Source organism: Pongo pygmaeus, chromosome 21 (assembly GCF_028885625.2).
Source record: "Pongo pygmaeus isolate AG05252 chromosome 21, NHGRI_mPonPyg2-v2.0_pri, whole genome shotgun sequence".
NCBI classification, from domain to species: Eukaryota; Metazoa; Chordata; class Mammalia; order Primates; family Hominidae; genus Pongo; species Pongo pygmaeus.
In genome coordinates this window covers 63,741,186-63,762,118 of record NC_072394.2, presented here as the reverse complement: position 1 = coordinate 63,762,118, position 20,933 = coordinate 63,741,186, and the positions used below count along the sequence as shown (strand labels likewise).

General features: G+C 48.6%; 1 long non-coding RNA gene across 1 annotated transcript; it reads right to left on the bottom strand.

The window, feature by feature from the left end:
* Nucleotides 1-660: 660 nt before the first annotated feature.
* LOC129021795 (uncharacterized) lies at nt 661-1,791 on the bottom strand. The gene is made up of 2 exons (XR_008496144.1): nt 1,510-1,791; nt 661-860 (listed from the first exon to the last, which is right to left on the bottom strand). It is a non-coding gene; the product is annotated as an uncharacterized LOC129021795 (long non-coding RNA).
* Between the last annotated feature and the right edge of the window lie 19,142 nt (nt 1,792-20,933).

Genomic DNA, 20,933 nt, shown 5'->3' with positions numbered 1-20,933 from the left:
GTTCAGAGATGCCTCTTTCTGTGAACTAATAAGTGCCTTTCGGTGCTGCATTTTGGGGGAGAACTTAAATAAAAATGGTCAAGCATGATTAACTCTGCCCACTGCCAAGATGTTAATTGCTTCATTTTCCTTCATTTCAGAGTCAGAACAATGGGTCTTAACGGGCAGCCTATCTCTCTCTAAGAATGACCAATCAGAGAACAAGGCCAGGGCTTGAAGGTGATGGTGATCTGCCATTCAAAATAACAGAACCCTGAGGAAAGGTGACAGACAGGTCCTTCTCAGAGCTGGTCTGGACCCCATGAGCTTCCCGGGTCCCCCACCTTCCATGATCGTCCCTCTGAGGGAGTTAGTAACTCAAGAGTCGTTTGGGGGAACGATGTCTTTGCCTTTGCTCATAAATCAGTCCCACTGGTCACTTGAGGGAATTGTCGCATTTTGCTGTGACACATTGCTGCCTTTGAGAGAATAATTGCCAGATTTGGCCAACTTGGGAATAGCTTCCTTCATCTTCATTTCCTATCTGGGGATGCCCTAAAGAGTATTTACTTTCATTTAAAAGAGAGCAATTTCTTCTCATGAAATCAACAGTTTTCTCCATGAGCCAAGCTTGTTTTATGATGTTAAACATTTAAATAAAATTATAAATGTACCATAAAATGCTGATGGATGATTCATTTATTTTTATTTTGCATGTTTTAAGGCTGTGGGGATTACTGTTCTGAAGCAGATCCAATTATAGTTCTTGAATTCTATGTAGAGCTGAAAGAATCAGTCCCCAGCAACGGTTGAGTGGGCAGTAAGGGATGGCGGTCCACTCTCTGTGCCGTTGCTGTCCCAAGGAGAAGAGAAGAAAGAAGCTGGAGGTGGAAGGGAAGTTTAGGAGCAATAGTGGGGATGGATGGATGAAAGGGAATTATTTCCCCTGTACCCTCTTTCCCTCAGCCAATGAGCCTTCCAGGATGGGCCTATCCTGTCCCTGCACAGCTGCCCTGTCCTTTAGGGTCATCCTGACTTTCTGTCCAGAGCACAGAACTTGAGCTGGGAGGCCCGTGTCTGAGCCATCACTCTACTCCTTTTAGCTCTGTGAACTGGAGCATCACAGGAAACTCCGTAAGCCTCAGTTTTGCCATCTGTGAAATGGGTGAGCAATTACCAACCAAACCACTGGGATACCTAGAAGACCCAGATAATACCCTGCCAACCCCTAAGGTGTCTGCGGACTTGATGAGCACAGCACCAGCCCACACTAACTTCCCTGTGCTGCCTTCACTGGCCTTGTGAATACACTGAGTAGTTCAATCCAGAATAAAAACATAATAGTCACACACCGTCTTTCCTTTATCATGGTGGAAATTGAGGATTTACTCAGTTAAGTAACTTGTCAAAGGCTAAAGGAGGAATCCAAACCCGGGTGAGCATCAGTCCTCTGATCTGTTCTTCCCAAGCTGTTAATAGATTGAGGAACCCAGAATTAGATCACCCGCCCGGCACCTATGAAGCACTCACCTGTGCTTTCAAATACCACCTCTCCGCGGCAGGAGGGTCAGGAGGGGGTGGGCAGGACAATTGAACTAAACTAAACTACATTGAAGAGCAGGCCATTTTGCTCTGAGTGTGTGTGTGATGCTGACGGGGCTACATCAGGTTCAGATTTCGCTATGATTTCCCCCGGCTCCTGGTTCTCAGCTTGGGAGCCAATCAGGCAGCTCTTGTGTGCCTCTTAACACACGAGGCTGTGGAGTGGCGTCCAAAGAGGTGCCTGGCGCGTAAGTAGTGGGTGTGAGATGCAAATCTGGGCTCTTAAGTCATAATCCTGTTTGTGACATCGCCTCTGGTTGCTACGGTGATGATTATGTTATCAGAGGATTATGGTTTTCTGTGAAGAATGGGTAGAAAGACCAAACCAGCCTCCAAGAAACCAAAGGCCTCGTTCATAAACAATCACTGTGAAAAATTAAAACAAAGCATAGGAAGGAACACATTAGCTGACAAATGTGTGACACTGTGGATTCTTTTATTCCAAATAAAATGCTTTTCAGGTTTTTAAGTTCAAAGCTTGTTTTAGGGCAGAAAATAAGCCATCATAACAAAAGAACAAAAAGGGGAAATTTAATGAGAAATATGACAGAAGACAAGGAGAGCAGAGAAAACACAAAAGTTGAAATGTAGCAGATAACAGAACAGAAGGATATTAAATGACTTTTAATGAAAGGATTACCCTGAAAAAATACAACTCAGAGAGCAAAATATTTTAATTATTTTATTACAGGAAGAAAGAAAATTAGCTGTCACCCATAAATAAACACAATCCCCATATTAGAGTGAATTTTGAGAAGAAAGTTTTCAATTGAGACTGACCGAATAGAAGGCCCATGTTTGTACATGTATTTACATGTAAGTTGAACATTCTTCATTGACTGGACCAGGTTGTCAATTGATGTTTCAATCTAGCAACAGTTTAGTGTTAGGTATAAACAAAAGCCTTTAAAAAGTGAGAAGTACATTTTTGGAGACCTTGATGCTTCCATTCAAAACACCTCAAATGAAAAACGCCCGTCCCATATCAAATTCCAATTTCCTTTTAAATTGTAAAGAGCTAGCTTGAATACCGGTTTCAGTTAGCATGGGGCCATCTATTTTGGATTTTATGTTGTACATTCTTTCTGAATCAGAGAATAATCCGTTATTCTAAAGATATATTCCATATTTGTTAACCATCCAAGTTTAGACCCAACTGTATCAGTTACCAATGCTGTAATAATGCTGAGTAACAAATCTTTCCGTAACCCAGAGGCTGAAAACAACAGGCATTTCTCACTTATGAGCCAGTAAGAGAGTTGCATGGCACCACGGCTGGGCTAGGCTGGACTCTGGACTCCCAGCTCCTGGCTCTAGGTTCCAGGCTCCAGGCTGTGATTTGGGTTGAGTTCTGCTCTTTGAACCTCCCATTATCCTTGAATTAGTGGCTACCCAGGGCATGGTTTCTTGTGGTAACAGTAGGAACACAACAGGCCATGAGGAAGCACCAGATGTCCTCTAGCCTTGGCTCAGGATTGGCATGTTGTCTCTGCTTATGTTCCATTGGCCTGAACAAGCTACTTATCCAAGCCCTACTTCAGTGGGATGAGGCAAGACTTCAGTGGGATGAGGCAAGTGGCCCCGGGAAGAAGGGAGGGAAGATTTTCTGCATTGTAACCTAGCACATGGTGCCATTTGACCAGAGGCTGCTCCATCCGCTTTGGACCCTGAGGAGGAGGCATCTTATAGCAGCAAGAGCCTGGAATGGGAAGCAGTAGAATTTCAGCTCTGTTCATCACTTCTCAGCCATGGGACCTTTGGCAAGCCTCTGAGCCCCAGCCCCTTCATCTGCAAGGCAGTTGCTGTGGGGTGTGTGGGAGCACAGCCTTGGAAGCCTGGAAGACACACATCTGAGTCCTGGTATTTGCCACCTGCTGGTTGTACCTTCCTTGATGTTCAGTTTCCTTATCTGTGAAATGGGGATAAGGCCACCTCTCTTCCTTGTTGGAAGTCCAGTGCAACTCCTTGTTGGGAGCGGGGGGAGATATGGCATAGGGACTATCAGATCAAATGAGCAAACAAAAGTGAAGTATGTAACACCTTGACTGGCATGCCATCAGTGTTTATACAATGTCCACAATTTTATCATTTATAAGTATATGGTGATCCCCAGAAAGATATGTGTGCTAATACCAAGAACTTGTAAATGTGACCTTGTTTGGAAAAAGAGTTTTTGTGGAGGTGATTAAGTTAAGGATCTTGATATGAGATCATCCTGGATCCTCCAGGTGGACCTTAAATCCAATGACGAGTATCCTTAAATAGACAGGGCACGGTGGCTCACACCTTTAATCCCAGCATGTTGGAAGGCTAAGGCAGGAAGATTTCTTAAGCCCTAGGGCTTGAGATTAGCTGGGGCAATATAGCGAGACCCCATCTTTAAAAGAAAAAAAATTAGCTGGGCATGGTGGCATGCATCTGTAGTCCCAGCTGCTTGGGAGGCTGAGGTAGGAGGATCACCTGAGCCTGGGAGTTTGAGGTTGCAGTGAGCCATGATTGCATCTGGGAGTTTGAGGCTGCAATGAGCTGGACTGCACTCCAGCCTGGGTGACAGAGCAGAACCGTGTCTCAAAAAAATAAAAAAATAAAAATAGACACACAGAGCAGAGACAGGGAAAGAAGAGGAAAAAACCATGTGAAATGGAGGCAGAGATTGGAGTGATGTGTCCAAGCCAAGGAACACCAAGAGCCACCAGTGCTAGAAGAGGCCAGGAAGGGTCCTCCCGCAGAGCCTCTGTCGGGAGGATGGCCCTGCTGATACCTTGATTTCAGACTTCTAGCCTCCAGAATGGGGAGGGAATATACTTCCCCATTGTGGTCATTGGTTACGGAAGCTCCAGGAGACTTCTTTCTACACACGGGTTGCTGTGTAGGGCATAGCCTCATGTGTGTGGCTAAATGTCCTGGTTGTGACTCCGGTTTGTACCCGGGGTTCAAGTTAGGCCCCTTAATCACAGCAGTTACAGAACAGAGGAGGGTCTTATACCTTGATCCAGACTGCTCCGGCCGCCCAGGAGAGGAGCCAGTCTATACAAGGAGCCAGCGCAGGCAGAGCTCGCTATGGGTGAGGAAGGCTGGATGGGGCTAGGCAGGGGGGCTGGGGAAAGGGCTCAGTGGGGAGGTGATGAGTGAGCAAAGAACTGAATGAGGTGACAGGAATGTGGGGGTCAGAAAGCACTCCAGATACGGCAGGTGCTGGGCCCTGGGCAGACGTGTGAAAGAACCAGCAAAGAAGCTGTGGGCACAGAGTTTTGAACCTAGCAAATAAGAGAAACATCATGCACACCAGACACTGTGATGAGCAGGCTCAGTTTGAGTCAGGGAGAGTCAACTCCTGCAGGATGTCCTGGAACCCACTCACGGAGCTAGAGGGTGAGGGGATCTGCTTTCCCGGGTGCTAGCCATCCTCCATGAGTCCTTCTTCTCCTCCCCTTCTTCTTCCCCCTTCACCATGCACGGTGTGACTTTTCAGATAAATGAAACAAAATTGCCCCTTTTAAAGATCTACTAAGAGCCTCCATCTCCTGGCTCTCTCAGCCTTTTTCCCTGCTACTTGAAAAAAGAAGGGGCCAGGTTGAGAGGAATGGCCAGGTTGAGAGGAGCTGTGCAAATGAATATGAAGCCCACTTCCTTCCAGCTGTGGGCTGAGAGATGGCTCTTCTCCCCCTCTCATTATTGAGGGCCGAATGGAGGCTCTTGGAGGCCTGTACCTTTCAGAGCTCATAAGCCTAGCAGCTGTGTGGAGAGGGAGCCGGTCCTTTCCAGGGTTGTGTCCTGGCTAGCCTAGGCAGTGTGAGGAGTGGTCCAAGGGATGCCCCGCCAGGGTCACTGGGCCCTGATGGCAAGTCCAAATCAATGGCCCATGCAAGCAAGGGGTGGTGAGATGGCCTTTGTATTAGTCCATTTTCACACTGCTATAAAGACATACCCAAGACTGGGTCATTTATAAAGAAAAGACTAAGTTCCACAGCATTGGGGTTGCCTCAGGAAACTCACAATCTTGTCGGAAGGGGAAGAGGCATGTTTTACATGGCAGCAGGCAAGAGAAGTGTGTATGAGTGAGGGGGAAAGAGCCCCTTATAAAACCATCAGATCTCTTGAAAACTCACTCACTATCATGAGAATGGCATGGGGGAAGCTTCCCCCATGATCCAACCACCTCCCATTGGGTCCTGCCCTCAACAGGTGGGGATTATAATTCAAGATGGAATTTGGGTGGAGACACAAAGCCTAACCATATCAGCCTTGCTTTGAGAAATCCAAGCTGACACCTTGCTGACCATCCACTCTGAAAACTCAGAGCTGGGTCACTGTCTGAGGCTGGCCAGGAGCACTGGACAAAAAGGATGTGGTTGCATAACTCCGTGTCTGTTCCTGCTGGTGGTTCCCAGTGGCATCAAGAGCCATCAGTAGCAAGTGTATGTCATGTAAAATCACAAGTGCAGAGCCCTCTTGACCAGGGTGCCTTCCCACTCGGACATCCCGTCAGCGTGAACCATTGCTTCACATTAAGATGCAGCCAGACATCAATAGACACAATATGTCACCAGAATCAGCTGCATCTTGCCACATCCAAGGTGGGTTTATGTGCCAGCCAATGTTATTGGGGACTTCACAGTTTTAAAAGGAGATTGGAAAAGTGGCATTTGGAGGAGTTTGACTGTGGTGATGGGAGGTCTACAAGCCAAGTTATGTAGGGTCTGAGTAAAGAAACTGGTCATATGAAGACAGAAGAGAGGAGGCCAAGAGAAAGGACAATGGTTTAAAAATATTTGAAGGCTTCAGAACAAAAGAGGAGGGCACTTAGTAAGTTCCTGTGAAACAAATGAGCTGGGTTTTTGGTTTGGTTTGTTTTGCTTTAGAAGAATGAAGTTTTAGGAAGTGAGTTGCAATCACATGGACACAGCCTTCCTTGACTAGAAGGTATCCCCTTCAATCTTGTCCATAGGAGATGTGCTATTTTGGGAGATGATTGAATAGAACTGAAAGACCAGACTCCTTGTGCCGCAAGTGAAAGAAAATCCATGGTCACTGGGTCGTCTACATAAATGTCCCCAGGTGGGGCTGCCTTCAGGCAAGGCTGGATCTAGAGGCTTGAACAACAGTCTTTGAAGACATGGTTGAGCTCCTGTTGACTCTCTCCCCCATCTTTTTCAACATCAGCTTCACCCGAAGTTTCTCCATTGTGCCTGTGGCCAACTCAGGCTCTGGAGACATGGTATGTGGGCTCCAGACCTGTGCTTCCATGGCTGGGTGGATGGGATCCCATCCAGGACACATGTTTTTGGTCAGACACATGTTTTTGGTCAGATACATGTTTTGGGATCCACTGATTGGCTCCAGTCCATCATGGCCCATCCTGGGACTCAGTGTGTGGCCAGTTACAGCCACTCCATGTGGCTTAGCATGGCACCAGGCTGTCTTCTCAAGCAGCATGGGCAGTGTGGCCAGAGGATGGGGAGAAACTGCTGGCCAGGAGACAGTCTGCCCCACTGCACCGTCTGCCAGAGGTGACAGAGACATGGTGAGCATAGGAGGTGGGGTCAGAGCAGGTGAGCTCTAATTTTCCTTCAATGGTCACAATAACACAGTGACAAGGGCATTGCAAGAGTTTGGCATAATGTCCCTGTGCTGTAGGAGCTACTGTCATTGCTGGTTTGCAGATGAGACCACAGAGTCTCCGAGAAGTGTAGAAACTTGCCTAAGGCCACACAAGGAAAAGCAGGGGACCGCAAACTGAACTCAGATGGATTTGACTCACAAATGCTCACTCTTAGTCACCACCCTACACTATTGGGGCACCAAGCTAACAGATGGGCCCTGTGTGGACAGAATGATGCACCCCAAAGATGTCCATGTCCTAATCACTGGAACTTGTGGATTGAGTGTGCTGCCTTACATGAAAAAGGAGAATTCAGGCTGCAGATGGAATTAAGCTTGCTAAGCAGCTGACCTGGAGATGGAGGTTATACTCGGTTACCCAGGTGGGCCCACCGTGATCTCCATGGTTCTCATAGGCAGGAGGCAGAAGAGAGGCAGGGTCAGAGGGGGCCGGGGGGATGGAACTGTGGGAACAGCACCGAGAGGTGCAGTGCTGGCTTTGAAGGTGGAGGAAGGGGGCTCTGGAAGCTGCAGAGGTGAGGAAATGGGTTCTCTCCTTGAGCTTCCAGAAAGAAGGCTGATTTGGGCCCAGGGAGACCCATGTCTGACTTCTGACCTACAGAACTGTAAGATAATATATTTGTGTTGCCCTGGCTGCTAAATTCAGCAAATTTGTCACAGAGCTGCTACAGTCTCTGACCCTGGCCCCCATGAGTTCCCAGCACTACAGGAAAGACAGACAAGTGTGGCTGCCCCAGAGGACCTCACAGTGCTCAGGACCATTACACAGCCTGGTGGGATGAGAAGGGCTCAGGGAAAGTCCTGACACCCAACAACTTCGATGCGAAAACGTTGGAAACTCAGCGACAAACCTAATGGTTACATATTTATTTCTCTCTCTCTGAACTGCCAAGCCCCCTCTCACTCTGTCCCCTTGCAACCTCCTTCAGTGAATCTTGCAGGGTCCCCCAGCAGCGGGCACTCTCTCCTTCCAGTCTCCAGCTGTAGGAGGTGATCACAGCAGCTGCCAGGCTTAAGCCAGTATCAGAATACCCTGCAGGGCAGTGAACACAGAGCTGCCCCCGCTACCCCCAACCAGAGCTTCTGAGTCAGCAAGTCCAGGTGGGGCCTGAGAATTTGCATTTCTAACACATTCCCTCGTGACGCAGCTGTTGCCGGTCACACTTTGGGAACAGCGGATCCATTACCAGTGCTCTGTTTGTGGCTCTAACCCCTTCCTCTTTGCACTGTTGTCATTGGGATGGGGCTTGTCTTCCCTAATTAACTTTCACAGATGATCTTTATTGAGCAGCCACCAGGGCTAAGGTGCTATACTGGGCTTTTCATATGTAAGATGACCTCATTAAATCTGCACAACCATGATAACATGCACTATCCCTACCTCCACTTTACAGAGAAGGAAACTGAGGCTCGGGGACTGTATCAGTCCATTTTCACATTGCTATGAAGAAATACCTGAGACTGGGTCATTTGTAAAGAAAAAGAGGTTTAATGGACCCACAGTTCCACATGGCTGGGGAGGCCTCATAATCACGGCAGAAGGCAAAGGAGGGGCAAAGGCATGTCTTACATGGCGGCAGAAAAGAGAGAGCGTGTGGAGGGGAACTCCCATTTATAAAACCATCAGATCTCATGAGACTTATCCACTATCATGAGAACAACATGAGCAAATCCCACCTCCATGATTTCATTACCTCCCACCTGGTGCCTCCAATGACACATGATGATTATGCATACAATTCAAGATGAGATCTGGGTGGGGACACAGCCAAACCATATCTGAGCTGTGAAATGACCAACTCAGATTCAAGGTCAGAGAGTCTTCTTCCAGGGCCTGTTCCCATATCCGCTGCTCTGTCTGGGGAACAGGTCCCTGGGGTCCCTCCCCATGTCCACAGCCCCTCCTGCAGCTCTGTGCAGACAGTAGGGGCCCAATAAAAGTGTACTGAAAGAAACAATGAATCTGATGTGAGGCTTCAGCAGTTTCCTTATTTTGTTTCAAGGGAATATTCCTAGAATATAGGATGGCGCTACATTAGAGGAAACATAACCAAGGAAACACAGACCAAGTCGAAATAATTTGGGGCCACTGATGTCATGGAACTCAGGCTCCTCTCACCCTCCATTTACCGAGCAGTTTTGAGTTTGACTTCTTGTCCTTCCTCCAGGGCCCAGAAAACACCATCCCACAAACTGAGAGAAATGTGTAGAAACAGACAACCTACTATATGACCTTCCTTGCTAAAACCAAGTGGGACCCAGCCCCGCTCCCTTCCCTGTTGTCCAGTCCAAGGGCACGAAGGACACCTGTGCTCAGAAACCAGCATGGTAGAGTGAGTCAGGGCAGGGCTCTTTGTCTCCAGTTTGAATGCCTTAGGGACATGCTTGTGATGGCTCTTGGCTCCTTCTTCCAAGCTCCCAGGTTCCTGCCAGCAGAAACTAAATCTTCCGGAACTAACCTGCTACAGTTTTGCATTGAGACAGTCTCCCCAAGAGCAGGTCTCTTCAGGTACACCATGAAAATCATTGTGTTCATCATCTAACTGACTGTAATTAATTGAGGATAAGAAAAAAAAACAGGCCCAGAAGAAGAAACACAAGGGAAATGAAGATGGATTGTTAAATGGAGCGCTGTGAGGAGGCAGTGAAAGCCTCATATTTCCCTGTTCTAATAACCTTAGTTAATATGCAATGATCAATAATCATGCCATCACAGGCATTTTTAGCTCACCAGCTTATCAATATGAGGTGGTTTCACATCAATGGTTCTGACGTGTTGCCGATACAGACTAGAAAGGCGACAGGCGGCTACTCATCTCTGAATGCCTGTGACCACGATGCCAGATCGATGTGTGTCAAAATACCCTTATTCTTCTGGAAACCAATCTGATGACAGTCATTAAGCCATGAGAGTTGGTTGGGCTGAACCCAGGACTATTCTGCTGCAAACAAATAGTTCATTGATCAAACTTTTTTTTTAATATTCGTGGATTAGCTACACTCTAAAAATGCCCCATTACTATGTGCCTGTGAAATCAGCCCTTTACCAAGATCCACACATTTGCTTCTCTGGATCAACCACTAGATCAGGAAGGAGTATTTTGGTGCAGACAGATTACTGGTGGGAGACAAAGACCAGCACGTGTCATGCACAGACCTTGCCTTTCCTCACCCCGCGCAAACCCCACTGGAGAAGTTGGGCCCTGGTTGACACCCTGACACTGTGTCTCCTGGGAGATGAAGTCACTCTGTGCTGACCCTGACTCCAAACCAGGGCTGAAAAAGGCTTCAGGGATGCCTTGGGGCAGTGCCACCACGTTTCACTCATGCCCGACCGCCACACTTTGCATTCGGGCTGCTGGCTGCAGACTATGTTTTTTGTTTTTTTTTTTTCTGAGATGGAGTCTCACTCCGTTGCCCAGGCTGGAGTGCAGTGGCACTGTGTCGGCTTACTGCAACCTCCGTCTCCTGGGTTCAAGCAATTCGTCTGCCTCAGTCTCCCGAGTAGCTGGGATTACAGGTGCCCACCACCATGCCTAGCTAATTTTTGTATTTTTTAGTAGAGACGGGGTTTCACCATGTTGGCCAGGCTGGTCTCAAACTCCTGACCTCAGATGATCTGCCTGCCTTGGCCTCCCAAAGTGCTGGATTACAGGCGTGAGCCACCACACCCGGCAGCTGGCTGCAGACTATTTAACTAGAGACTAGAAATTAGGGGGAGGAAGTATTCTGGGGTTTTGTCTCCCTTTACCTCCAATCTTCTTCTTGTAGGAATAGGTTTCCTTGGAGAGCTACCATCTCTAGCTCAGCCCATGTGCTTCTTATGGAGCTGATGCCAGGGTATTATCCCAGGAATGAGCAGGTGAGTGGGGACAGGTGATCAGAGCATCCGGCCCCAGATGCTGTAATTGGTCAGCAGTGATCATGTGACCACATCTGAGCCAATGAGACATGATTACAGAGTTTTGCTTGCATAGCGGAAAGAGAGTCACATGTGTTGGTGCTTTGTTTTCTTAATTGGGGTTTACCTGGGGCACGTGAGCCTGGTCCAGGTCACCAGGTAGGCCTGAGAATGAAGCCCACTTGTGAGGAGGTAGAAACAAAGCACGGGTATATCTTTTGAGCCCAGAGATCAAGACGTAACTGAGATGCCCAAGTTTGTCCTTGGAACTCCCCAGTGACAGCCCACAGTCCCCACCTGCACACTTTTTAAAAACTTCAGCCAGCTGCTGTTAGGTGATCTTTTCACTGGCAGCTAAATGATTCCTGGCCCAGCCAGTCTCCCAAGCTCTGAGCTGAGCAGGAAAGACTTAGGAGGCTGCCGTGGTCACCTTGGGACAGGATTTTCTTATGTGATGATGGAGAGTTGGCAGTGATATTTCAGGGAAGGCCTAGGGGTCTGAGAGAGACTATTGTCAGGGCCCGGCTCGGCACAATCCTGCGACTACCCCAGGAGGCCTTGAGGGTGTGGGATCCTGGGAGTCCCGTGAAGAGACTGCAGCCTCATGGGCTGCGGGTATGGCTGGATCCGGGGAAACGCATAGTTTTCTCCCTGGGCTGTAGGATTATTGGTCTGGAATGAACCTTTTGACAAAATATTACCATCCTTCCCCAGGAACCCCGCTGTCAGTTAGGCACATTGTGTTTCTGCCATTTTCTAAGACATTCATGTAATTAGGTGTGTGGGCCGAACAATGGCTCCCAAAGATGTCCACATCCTGATCCCTGGAGCCTGTGAATGTGCCACCTTCCCTGGCGAAAGGGACAGTGCATATGGGGGTTAAGTTAAGGATCTTGAAATGTGGAGGTGGTGCTGGGTTGTTAGGGTGGGCCTACTGTAATCACAGGGGTCTTTACGGTGATTCTATTTGAGAGACTCCACTTGCCCTTACTGACTTTGAGGATGGAAGAAGGGGCATGGAATGCAGCAGCCTCTACGCAGGAGTGCAGGATGATAGGCCCTCCCCTAGAGCCCCCCGAAGGAGCCAGCCCTGCAGAAGGCCTGACTTGAGCCCACGGAGACCCATGTGGGAGTCCTGACTTCAGAGCCGTAAGAGAATCAGTTGTGCTGTGTGTGGTCATTTGTCACAGCTGCCGCAGGCTGCTTGGACGTCAGGAGCCAGCGGGCATTAAGGTGTGGGGTCTGGAGGGGCCGTGAAGCCTCTGCTCCTGGCTCTGCTGCACGAGGACTTACTGATTCTCCACTCCTCGTGGGTAAAACTGGATCCTGACAGTGCACACCACACAGTGTTTCTGCCTCTGAGGCCAGCGGTGCAGGCTCTTCATTCGGTAAGGGTCTCAGGGAGGGAGGCCGTGTGTCCTTGGAAAGGGGTGACCAGAAGCCCCCTCTAGAGGGACAGGGACGGGGCAGGAGTGAGCCTCAGGGCATGTGAGGCGAATGGACCCAGGTCCCAGGACCCAGGCCTCAGAAGAGTGTCCATGCCTCAGGGTGCCTGGGTGCATTTACCCTCAGAAATGCTGGCCAGCCCCACATCTGTGAGACACGGCCTGAGCTACAATTTCCCGGGCATTAAAGAAAGGGAGGCTGCAGAGGGCAGGCAGACAAGCCCATCACCACGGACATGGGCACCATAGTGACCAAATCACCTAAGAGACTTGAACCAGCCCCGGCTTTGCCTCTCACCTCGAGGTCCCTCTGGGATACACTAGCTTTGTCCAAACTAGCTGTCTTTTGTTAGTGGAGCAGCACTCTTCATAATTACACACACACCCAGCCAATTCCAGGGAGAGCCTCCTGCTGACCAGCAGCGGGGCCTCCAGTGCACTCACCCTAGCACTAGAGAAATTTCCAGATACATTCAAGGGATCCTTTTTACTGAGCTGGATTTTACCATTGGGATCTACGTGTCATCTCTAGGCATCCAGGAACAGTGCAGGTGTGAGCAGCAGCAGAACTGGGGGCAACTGGGTGGCCCACCCTGCACACACCTGAGCAGACTCCAGGAGACCAGGGTGGCCTGTGCAGCACGTGTGGGAGCTGCAGGAGACTTTGCGGGGTTCTGAGGGGCCCGCCCTGCAGTGGGCAGCACAAAACTTGAAGAAACCAGACCTGAAAGGTCTCCCCAGGGTTGGACTTTGCGTCAGATGATGGAGACCTTGGTGCGGCTCAGGGTATGGGTGCAGGGAGCTCCTACCACACCCATTCCATGTGCTGAGCTGTGGTGCATAGTCCCTCTTCCAGGCAGAAGGGCCACCTGAATCACGGCCCCTCTCACTTCCTCGTGAGCCTCACTGCCACCTCCCTGTGCTCTGGGCACATGACCAGGCTCTAGTCAATCCTATTGAAGGTGACAAAGAACAATTGCCAATAGCTGTCGCCCCAGCAGCGTTGGGCTGAGTCTTGCAGCCTGGCTTGTGAAATAACTGGACAGTGTGTCTGAGGCCATGGCTGCTCAGGGACAGTGTCTTTGCCTCTGGGTCTCAGCTGCCAGGGTGGCTCTGCTGCCAGGGTGGCTCTGCTGCCACCTGCTCCCTGCTCCTCCCCACCCCCAGCCCCCAGCTCTCAGCACTCTGCTCCTCCCCACCTGCCAGCCCCCAGCACCGTTCATCCTATCAACCTGTCAGTGCATGTTGGAGTCCCTTGCGAGCACGTCTGCTTTCCCAAAACTGGAATGCACTGTGGCTCGGGGCCTGCCCTCCTGGGAGATTTCAAATTGCATTCTTGTCTTTGGATATTAGAAATGTGCACTCTTTATGCATCTTATTTGCTGAGAACTGCCTTGTTACCTGACTGAGATTGATTTCTAAAGTCTCAGTTAAAAAAATTAGGAAGATTATTTCTCGGGGAAATATTACAAATTATAATGGGAGAGCATTTTATTTCAAAGCAATGCTTCTCTCCCTTTCGATTTGCCTTTAACATACACCCCTGCAACATGCCCAGAATCCTTCCTGGCAATTCTCTCATCAATTAAGTTTCCTACAGCGATGCACACTGAGACTGTGCTGGCACGTGCCATCAATCATGCAGGGCATCTGCCGGGCGGCGATGGCTGCAGATGGACACGGTCTCCTTCCACTTGTCTGGAAGCATGGCTTCCACAGGGAATTCATAGCCCGCTCTGCTGTCCCAGCCATGGTCAGCCTGGTGGGATGAGAAGAACCATGGTTGGAGCCAAGCCTCTTGGGCCAGCCTCCTGGCACTGCCGCCTCTGGGTGTGTGAGGCAGGGCAGGGTCTGAATCTCCCTCGCTTGGTTCCCTGTGTAACAAGCTGCCCAGGGTATCACGGGTTCCCGAAAGCATGCATGATCCCGGAAAGGCCTTTCAGGAAAGTATTTAGTGACTGGTGCAAAGGCCCTGCTGCTGGTCAGCAGGAGGCTCTCCCTGGAATTGGCCGGGTGTGTGTGTAATTATGAAGAGTGCTGCTCCACTAACGAAAGACAGCCAGTTTGGACAAAGCTAGCGTATCCCAGAGGGACCCCGAGGTGTGGAGAGGCAAAGCCGGGGCTGGTTCAAGGCTCTTAGGTGATTTGGTTATTATGGTGCCCATGTCCATAGTGATGGGCTTGTCTGCCTGCCCTCTGCAGCCTCCCTTTCTTTAATGCCCGGGAAACTGTAGCTCAGGCCTGTGTCTCACAGATGTGGGGCTGGCCAGCATTTCTGAGAATTCCTAAATCCTCAGAATTCTGAGAATGCTGATAGTTCCTGGCTGGCCAGCAGTCATGTCTAGTCTCCACCTCTGCTCGCTCCTGGGTCCTCCTCTCATCTTCTGTCCTGCAGCAGCTGCCCTGTCTCTGGGGACTCTTCTGCTCAGCACAATCCCACCATTGCCCCACGAGGCCTTGAGGGCACGGGGCCCTGGGAGTCCTGTGAAGAGACTGCAGCCTCATGGGCTTGGGGTCTGGCTGGATCCAGGGAAACGCATCATTTTCTCCTTGGACTGTAGGATTTTTGGTCTGGAATGAGCCTTTTGACAAAATATTACCATCTTTCTCCAGGAACCCTGCTGTCAGTTAGGCACATTGTGTGTCTGCATTTTCTAAGACATCTGTGTTATTAGGTGTAGTGGGCAGAATAATGGCTCCCAAAGAGGTCCACATCCCGATCCCTGGAACCTGTGACTCTTGTGCAGGTGGGAGCCCAGGCCGTGGAATGGTGATTTGTGGGTAACACTGGGTGACTGCAGCCTGGGCCGTGGAGCACCACGCGTGGCTGTCAACCCCATCTCTTGGACATCTGCCTCCGCCCCAGGATGCTTCCCTGGCCCTGCCCCCTTCCTCCAGACCCCTCCACTGCCTTGCTGGGGGACTGGTCTTCAGTCTCTCTAGCAAGCCCTGACTCCAGTCTTCTCTGCTGGAGCCCCAGGACGCCTGGCTGTTTCTTTCAGGAGGCCACTGGTACCTGAACTTTCGCATTACTTTTTAGGCAGAGTAATTTCACTCTGTCTTAACCTCTCCCATGGAAAATGTCGATGGGCCTTTACCTTTCATAGCTAAAAGGTCCATTTACAATTTTTCCTAAATTGAAAAAATCCACAGCTGAAATTAATTCATCCAGTTTCCGAAAATGAATAAACAGATGTAATCAGTTTTAATATTTTTAAAAAATTGCTTCCCCTGACCCCATCATGCAGGCAGTAAGCTTTCCTAAAGCCAAAGCAATTTGGCACAAGCACACGCAGGTTAAGAAAACAAAAACCACAGCCTCCTCCCACAGAAGGCTTTTCATAATGATCGCCCAGGGTAGTCTTCCCATCGCCATGACAACCTCAGTCCCGACTGCATGACCAGCACTGGGCATGTGGTCAGGGAGTGAGCCTGCCCATGAAACCTTCGCCCCCAGTTTGGGAATGCTTGCTGCTGGCCGTCTTATCGGTCTCATCGGTGACCTTGTCCTCTCCTAGTGGTCCCGGGGTGTCCTTCCAGTTGCAGCACTCACCCTGGCACTAGAGAAACTTCCAGATACATTCAAGGGATCCTTTTTACTGAACTGGATTTTACCATTGGGATCTGCGCGTCATCTCCAGTGCCCAGCCATAGAGAAAATGAACAGTAAAGTTATAGAAATCCTGCATAGGGGCTTGGCTAAACTCTAGGGTAAGGGAGTCCAGATCACCAGGGCTTTTAATTGCAGGTGGAGTAAGGAAGAGTGCTAGAGAGTAAGAAGGTCAGCGTCTCAGGAGGACATCTGAACAGAGGCTTTACTGGAGAAGAGCTACAGAAGATCTACAAAAAAGCAAGCAATGGGACACCCAATATCATGAACAGTAGGGGGATGGCAATCTGCTGGTGGGAATGCAAACTAGTACAACCACCATGGAAAACAGTGAGGAGATTCCTTAAAGAACTAAATGTAGGTCCACCATTTGACCCAGCAATCCCACTACTGGGTGTCTACCCACAGGAAAAGAAGTCACTCTATCAAAAAGACACCTGCACATGCATGTTTACAGCAGCACAATTCACAATTGCAAACGTAGGGAACCAACCTAAGTGTCCATCAATCAATAAGTGGATAAAGAAAATGTGGTATATACACACCAATATATACACCATAGATACTACTCAACCGTAAAGCAGAAGGTAACAATGGCCTTTGCAGCAACTTGGATAGAGCTGGGGGCCATTATTCTGAGTGAAGTAGCTCAGGAATGGGAAACCGAATATCATATGTTCTCACTCATAAGTGGGAGCTAAGCTATGAGGATGCAAAGGCATAAGAATGAAATAATGGACCTTGGGGACTAGTGGGAAAGGTTGGGAGGGGAGTGAAGGATAAAAGACACATATTGAGTCCACTGTACACTGCTCAGGTGACAGGTGCACCAAAATCTCAGAAGTCACCATTAAAGAACTTATTCATGTAACCAAAAACTACCTGTACCCAAAAACTATTTAAATAAAAAACAAAACCATGACGAGATGCCATTAACATCTAATAGAATGGACAAAATTAAAAATATCGGCTGGGAGTGGTGGCTCACACCTGTAATCCCAGCACTTTGGGGGGCTGAGGTGGGCAGATCATGAGGTCAGGAGATCAAGACCATCCTGGCTAACACGGTGAAAGCCTGTCTCTACTAAAAACACAAAAAATTTAACCAGGTGTGGTGGCGGGCACCTGTAGTCCAGCTACTTGGGAGGCTGAGGCAGGAGAATCGCTTGAACCTGGGAGGCAGAGGTTGCAGTGAGCCAAGATCATGCCATTGCACTCCAGCCTGGTGACAGAGTGAGACTCCATCTGAAAAAACAACAACAACAACAATAAGATAGATAGATAGATAGATAGATAGATAGATAGATAGATCGATCAACAATACCAAGTGTTGGTAAGGATATGGCAACAAGGATGCTTATTTATTGCAGCTGAGAATGAGAAAGAGTCTGGCCTCTCTGGAAAGCCATTTAGCAGTTTTGTAAAACATTATACATACAGTTACTTTATCCCCCAGCACTCTGACTCCTTGGTATTACCCTAAAGAAATAAAATTGATATTCACGTAGAATTGTCCATGAGTGTTTAAAGCAGTACCTGGAGGCTGGCGCAGCTCCCTCTCGGGTGTTGATCTGCACGTTGGCTTGTGATTCACCCCAGTCCTGGGAATGCCTCTAAGATTTCTATTTCATCAACTGTTCCTTGTGGAAGAGCGTTGCACTTACCTTAAATCCTGCCCTTAGGTCAAAACAATCTTGACCATTAATCCTTCTCTTAGGCAGATTCACATGACATTCTTGCCTTTCCCCAAGGGATCAACTCCAAGTATCCACTGCATTCCTTTCCTGTGGTCTATAAGCCCTGTGTCTGAGAAGGCACAGCACAGGGATCCACCATCTCTTCTCAACGCCACCTGAAACACAGATGTGACTTGCGTTCGTAAGCCCCTAGTAAATGTTTCTTTCTGAGAAACTGGATTTGTCAGCCTCTTTGGCCTCTCAGCTTCCTCCGACTTGGGGGTCCATTTGCATAGGCCTGCCCACTGCAGAACACAGTACTCTTCATAATCACAAATGCCCAGTTATCCTTCAGTGAGTGACTGGATAAGCAGACCATGGCACATCCACAGGATGGAATACTACTCAGCAAGAAAGAGGATTATGTGTTGGTACACATGCCACCACGAATCGAATTCTACGTGTATGACGGTACATGAGAGAATGAAGCCACAAAGGGCTGCCTACTGTATCAGCCCATTGATGTGACGTTCTTGGAAAAGCACAACTGTAGGAACACAGAATAAATCCATGGCTGCTACAGATTGAGGTGAGGAGAGCACAGGAGAGTTGGAATGCTTCCGCAAGCGGACTGTGGGGGTGGACACAAGAAGCTGTGCATGTGGAAAAACTCACTGAATTATAAACCAAAGAAGTGAATTATACTGCATGTAAATTTTCAAAAATTAAAAATTAGAGGACAAAGGGAAAGAATGTTTCTTATGACTGGTTGTACTTCAACCTACTGCATTTAAGCAGAGTGACCAGTACAGACCTCCGCGCCTTGGCATGAGCCTCCTGGTGTGCTGGGCTGTAGCCTTCCTGCTCTGTTGTTTCATTGACTATGAGAGTGTTTGGATGTTTACAGCTGCTGAGGAGTTACCATCTGGGCTAAAGGCAGAGCAGACAGACGTGCTTGTACAGGATCCAGGTGTGAGGGTTAAGAGGAAGCCTTTGGTGTGGAGCTTCTAGGGTGAGGAAAACAGATTAAGGCAGAGGTGCAGCCAGGCAGACTCCCAAGGCAACATGGCCGACTTCCTACAGCTTGGAAGCCATGGCTGCAAAGTGCCCCTAGAAAACAACAACAAAAAGTTAAAGATATAAATAAAATTATGATTAATTAGAACCAGACCACTCAGAATACAAAATTAACTGGACTGTGTTTTTCTCTTTGTTTTCCACTGCCATCTACTTGTAGGGCAGAGGGAGGTAAGAGTTCTGTGCATCCATTATGATTTCAGCTGTAAGTCCCAGAAAGCCTCACTTAACAACCTAAATCAAAATGGAAAATTCTGGAGATTCCAGGCTTGCAGATCTAGTGTTCAGTTATATGTGTGAGAGAACAAAGCTCTCTCGCCTTTCTTCTCTGTCATCCTGCTGGCTTCGCTTCTCAGATCTCACCCTCATGGTCACAAAGTGGCTGCTATTGCACAGAGCATCTCATCCGTAGACAACTTTGCCCCAAGGCAGAAAGAAAGAACAGCGTTGTGTCTCCCTTTAAGGTAGAGAAAAATCTCCAGGAGTCCCTGGGGACTGCTCTTCATGTTCCAGTTCGTGTTGTCAATGCCAATCATTTTAGGACTACGCTGATCGATGCTGAGCGGACCGGCTTATCTAATCAGGGCTGATTGTCCCCAGCTCCTCTAAATCACATGGCCACTTGATGCATGAATAAAATACGTGTGTGTTCTCTAAGTGAAGAGGAAGGGGTGGGAATAGGTTTGGGTTGACAGTATGTGCCAGCCTCTTTTGTGGCTTTTACAAAATACGTTCCATAGAACTTTTTCGGCCTACAATTTGGCACATTCTAGTGCATATTCTCATAGAGTTTTGGATTACAATGGCAAGGGAGCTGTTGATTTGCACTCAGGATTGGATGTACCTGGAAGCCATGCAATCTTTTATGAGAAGAAGTTTGCAGGAGGTGAGCACCGATGGCTGAGGGTGGAGTGGACAGCCTGGAGAAGCACCTGTAATGAGAAATCATGACCACGCAATGGTCCTTGGTCATCGAGGAGAGGTTGCTTATGCTCATTGTATTACTGTCGCTAAGACAGATGGGCACTTCTGCGTTTAAAAATATGTTCAACAATAAGGACTTTCATAGGCATCAGAAAAATGTTTGCTGATTACTCTTTAGTTAGCTTTAATCATTCATCCATTTAGTTAACTAGGTCATCTTCCCCGAGCCTAGCACTTACTTGAGACTTCCCATTGTGGCACTTGAAAAGCCAAAAAAGTAGAGAAAAGGAGGGAGAAGACGGCCTGGCCCAGACTGCAGAGATTTTTGAGGCAACAAAGCAATGACAGGAGCCGGAGGAAGTCAAATGCCTTGATTAAGTCTCTCAACACATGCTTTTGACTTTCTCTTTTGCTTGTCCGTGGGAACTTCTGGGAGATAGAACAGTGATGAGCCAAACCCCCTGTTTAAACATCTTCTAATCCAGCGGGGAGATAATACAAGAACACACATAATTATAACGCACAGTGCTCAGGATAAGTGGCCAAGAGGCCTGGGAAGAAGTAGCGACAAGGAGATTCAGAGAACTCAGGGAGCATCCCTGCCTGGGCCAAGGAGGCCTCTGGGTGGCTGGAGCTGGGAGCTGCCTTTGGCTTAGACCTTGCTGTTCTGACTGATGCCGATGACTGACTTATTACCAGAAGGAGTAGGTGAAGCAGTTTGCAGCCTTTTAGAACTCAGGCTGGGATCTATAATTTAAGTCATTCACAAATTTGACTGACAACTTCACTAGCCAGTCCCCACGTTAGGCGTCCTTCTGCTCCCACCCCACAAATGCACACATACCTCCAGCTTCTCTGAACTACCATTCCACAAAAAACACAGGCGCTTTAAAGAATGATTATCAGCTGGGCGCAGTGGCTCACGCCTGTATTCCCAGCAATTTGGGAGGCTGAGACGGGCAGATCACAAGGTCAAGAGATCGAGACCATCCTGGCCAGCACGGTGAAACCCCGTCTCTACTAAAAATACAAAGATTGGCTGGGCGTGGTGGTGTGTGCCTGTAGTCCTAGCTACTTAGGAGGCTGAGGCAGGAGAA